The sequence below is a fragment of the Lissotriton vulgaris genome, unplaced genomic scaffold (assembly GCF_964263255.1).
Source record: "Lissotriton vulgaris unplaced genomic scaffold, aLisVul1.2 SCAFFOLD_2135, whole genome shotgun sequence".
In the NCBI taxonomy this organism is placed as follows: Eukaryota; Metazoa; Chordata; class Amphibia; order Caudata; family Salamandridae; genus Lissotriton; species Lissotriton vulgaris.
The window spans coordinates 103,701-108,885 of record NW_028241704.1 but is presented as its reverse complement, the minus strand read 5'-3'; positions in this window follow the sequence as shown (position 1 = coordinate 108,885).

Below are 5,185 nucleotides of genomic sequence, written 5' to 3'. Positions count from 1 at the left end.
ATGTAAACTTTGTAAAGTGCAAAAACTCTTCTCAATTAGATTAAATAAACCAATTTGATATGTGCAAAAAATGATCACATGTGCAAATCTGAGCAATATGTGCAAAATTCTGCTTGTACATGGGTCTATTATATTTACATGTCACAGAGCCTATGTGTCGCCTGCCACTACCCGTGTGCTCACAGTTGTACATCAGAATAACTTTTTGACTTCTTCAAACTTATTCTTAATGGCTGCATAAATGCGTACACTTAAAATGAATTCCGATATTTACAATGTTAACATGGAAGGGGCAGACATCAAGGCGTTTATCGTCAATCTATTTGAGGAATTCTTTCCCTGGACCAAAGACAGTGATCTGAAGGAGGATATCCAAAGGGTCCACAGGGATCCGTTTAGGAAAACCAAAGAAAGAAAAACCCCAAGGAAAATTTTAATCAACTTCAAGACATACACATTAAAGGAGAAAATGTTAAGCGATGGCTTAAAAAGTGGGGCATTAAATAAAGACAATTGTTCCTTCAAGATTCGCTCTGAAATATGCAAAGCCACACAAGACAGGCAGTGGGAACTGGGGCAGCACATGCAAGAGCTAAAATCCCTCAGGGAAAATGTTCAGATGAAGTTCCCTGCGGCCCTCAGAATAATGTGGCGCAATAAAATGCACAATATAAGGGAGCCCCAAGAGGTAGAAAACTTCTTCAACAGATAAAGGATCAGGTTCAAATGGAGAAATCTAACTAAGGAAAGGAAAGTGATCTTTTAAATATAATAGTCAATGTAAAAACAATCTGGTGAAATCGGAGCTCGAATCAGGTGGAAAATTCAGCCCAAAAGAAGAAGGGAGGCTTCCTCAGGGAGGGAAACTCGAACTTCTCAAATATTTAGTAATGTAAATTTTGTAAAAACATGGGTGGAGAGCAAACTAGGGAAACAAATCAGAAAAAATATCCCCATTAATCAAAAATCAGGAGCCAAATGGGAGTCAAATAGAACTTATAAAACATTTATTAGCCTAGATCAGGTTATAACAAAATTAAATGAAAGATGACAAAGGAAAGAATAGTTAAAGTCCTCTCGTGGAACGTCAACGGCCTCAGAAACCCTAGCAGACGAAGAAGAATTTTAGAATATTTAAAGGAAGCTGAAAGTGAAATCATTATCCTCCAAGAGTCTCATCTTGTAAGCCCTGAGTGGGACCAAATAGTAAAAAAACTAAATTGGGTGGATGCTTGTATACACACGACACAAGACTGCAATATAAAAGGGGTAGCAATTATTCTAAAAAAGTCTCCTAAAGCCAAGATCAAAAGTCAAGTGATAGACAAGATGGGTAGTGATTAAAGTCAGAATAAACGATAATATCCTCACTATAGCTGGCTACTATGGCCCAAACATGGACGATCCATCTCCTCTCCAGGAACTTTATACGGAACACCTGTCAACTTCCGCCCCCATAATTATAGGAGGTGACTACAACATTATACTCAATCCCAAATTGGATAGAACACCTCCAAGTAAACAGATGAATTTACCAAAAATGAGGGAATGGTTAGGGAACTATAAGCAAGACCTGGACTTGGAAGATATGTGGAAACAAAGAGGAGAAAAAACTCACCCTTTCACATTTCATAATAAAAAACTGGGCCATAGGTCAAGGATTGACTTCTTTCTTCTAAGTAGGAATCTCCTAGGTAGCGTCAAAGGCATTGAACACCTCCCAGCGCACCTGTCTGACCATTCTGCAGTACAACTAACTCTCTCAATACCAAAAAACATAACTCCTCCCAGATGGACAGTTGAGCGAACTATATTTAATGACCCGCAGAATGTGAATCAACTAGAAACTGTATCTACACATTACTTTGAAGATAATTCAATCGGCACACCGAAACAAGTCACTTGGGATGCTTATAAAGCGGTGGCCAGGGGGAAACTACTGAATTTAGGAGCTCATAAAACTAAGATCAGGAAACTGGAGATCAGAAAAATGGAAACGGATATTAAATTAGTGGAGATACAACTAGAGAGTGGAACCTATTTAGACCCAAAGGAAGCCTTAGAAGAAAAGAGCCGAAAGCTTAAAGAGTCCCTCGCTGACTATCTGGAGGAGATAGTGAGAGAAAAGTGGGAAAACAGTAAACTGTCAAACCACGAATACGGGGAAGGATGTGGGAAAATGTTAGCATGGAGAATTAAAACTGATCAATCAAGGAATAATATACCATGCATTCAGATTCAAGATCAAACGCTACAAAGCTCTGACGACGCTGTAATTAGGTAGGAGTTCTCAAAGTTCTTCTCTAATCTATACAGAGAAGATATACATCCAACTGAAGAACAGATTAAGAATTACCTGGATACTGTACAACTTACAACATTAACAAACGAGGAAATGATAGAACTAAACAGGGAAATCAAACCTGAGGAGGTCAGAGCAGTCATAAATGGCCTGAAAAGAGGATAAGCTGCCGGCCCTGACGCGCTTCCAAATGAATTTTACATGGCCCTAAAGGAAATCTTAGTTGACCAATTAACAAAACAAATGAATATTATATACCTGGACCACGAGAAAATTCCGGACTCTTGGAACGATGCAACGATTAGCATTCTTTTAAAACCTGGGGAAAACCCCAAGCTATGTGAGTCATATAGACCCATATCGTTACTCAATTGTGACTACAAAATATTTATGCAAGTTATATCAAGAAGACTAGCGAAGGTTATGCCAAGACTGATTAACCTAGAACAGAAGGGCTTTATAAAAGATTTGATTGTAAAAAACTTTTTCTATTTCAGTTTTCTAATAAAACAGAAAATATCTGCCCTCGTGTTGGTGTAGTTGAAGGTACTTTCAGGGCAGAAATTGAGGCCCAAACCAAGGAGTTGCTCTTCTGCTACCGTTAAGGTCTCATCCAAAAGGTTAGTAACTGTACAGTCCTTTACTGCCTCTTTCTGTACCACGTTTTCTTTTTCTGCTGTGGTTTGTTTATGTTCTGGGGCATTATACATATATATATATATATATCATCAAAGAACAATCCTGCTCCTGCAAGGAAGAAGGCACGTACTCAAGGCTGTAAGTATATGGTGTCTTTATTTCCTCAGGTGTCCCTCGACCCTGTGGCCAGAGAGAGCGATACGTTTCGGCTGCGCAGCAGCCTTTATCAATTTAAATGGCGCCAGATACATGCAGGTATATATATATATAGCTCTGGCCAACTGGCATGATTGGTGATATTTTGGGTTTGGTTTGTGATGGGGGATGGTGGTTATGTGATTTTGCATTGGTTTTGTGCGAGAGGATATTATTCCTCTTTTCATGTTTTATGCAACAATTCTTATGTTATGCTATATTGCTATTTCACAATTTTTATTTACAGTCATTCATTTTCTTATGTTGACTGCTTATTTGAAATCCTGACCTTGTCATCGTCAGGGCATACTGTATTTATTTTCTCTTGCTTTCTTTTGTGTTCATTGTTTTATAAGAGGGAGATGTGTTATATTCTGATCATCTCTTTCCCTGCTGCTCAGCCTGTGTGTGTGTGATGTCATTAGAATGTTGGTGTATGCATGGTTTGAATGTGTGATCAGTTTGAATGAGTGGGGCTGAGCAGCTGGATGCTGCTCCCGGTGGGGCCTTCCTATTTACCAACTTTAACCAATAAACATCTATTTAAGAACATCTACGACTACTGGATCTACTTACCCCTCATTTAGGCATAAATAGACATAGAAAACTGATTATCTCAAAGCGCAATGTCACTGTGCTTAAACAATAACATGATGTGACAACCACAGATGTGGCTAGTGAAACATCAAATCATTAAAAAGCATAAACAAGCATAATGCAGCAAAATGTCGTACATGTACCAATATGGTGCAAAATCAGCTTGCATTGCTGTGAGTGATACGTATTTTAAGAAACAACTCTTTAAGTGCACACTGAGAGGGTATGTCTTTAGCTGATATTGGGGGGCATGTCATGTTAAAAAGCCATAGTGTGCTAGTATAAATACCGAAAAGTGGCCCAACCCTCAGAACAAATTGCCCAAAAAACGAAAATAAAACATGAAATAGAAAATAGAAACGTGCTGCAAGTGACAATATAAAACATTTAAAGGAGACAACATTAGCCCCTAATTGATAAAATCAGACTGTGACTTCTCTGCCAGGCTTGAACTGTGACCCCAGTTAGTGCTGCATACCGGGAAGATTTCCAATATTGTAATTAGCCCAGTTTAAATTGCACCAGTGACAGTAAGCACATAAATGAGGCTGATGCTGTAGGGCTGAAAGTCAAAACCTAGAGGCTAAAAAACACATGTAAAACTCAAGGTTCTCACTAGTGTCCCTGAAAGGCGGTAGTGCAAATATCAAAGTCTGTGGGCCAATTTAATTGTAAACGAACAATATTGCAACACAAGACATGTGAAAGTATAAGTTCTCATCTAGCATGTCTCGATTTGGAGCAAGATAAATGAACACTCCAGCGATGTAGGTGATGTGAAGAAGCACAAATGCCCCCTGAACTCACTGTACCAGAAACCGGAGGAAAATCAGTCAAATAAAACGGAAAATCCAAAGTCATACCGCATGAAGGGTAATGCCGCAAAAGTTTATATGTAACGTGCAGCACAATATATATATATAGAATAGGACACATTACAAGGCTCACATTTACAATGCGTGCCATTACAACGCATTTTTTACAACTCAAACCATTACAATGAATAAGCCACTACAACGCATATTACTATTCTAACTCCGCCAGGACGTTACTTTGGGTAATGCGTTATAATGGATTTTGCTTTGTAGAAATTGCATTGTAATGGCACACGTTGTAACGTGTCTTTTGTAAACACTGTCTCTCATATATATATAAATATATACATATATGTATATGGAAAGAAAAAGTTGCCGCTAGGTGGTGATGCACTTACAGGTAGGAATTGAGGCCAGCGCAAGGGCGCGAGCTGCGAACAGAGTCCCTTTCCTGCCAGACGCGTTTCGGGCCAACGCCCTCTTCAGTGGCAGCACATGTAACATGACGGCAAGCTGCAGGCACCAGTAAATACCCTCAGTAATTATGCACAGGTGTAAAACCTGAAGCAATGCTCTCTGGGACTGGTGGTTCCGTAAAACCCAAGTGGGTCGCCGCCGCCATTCGCATGCAAAAAAA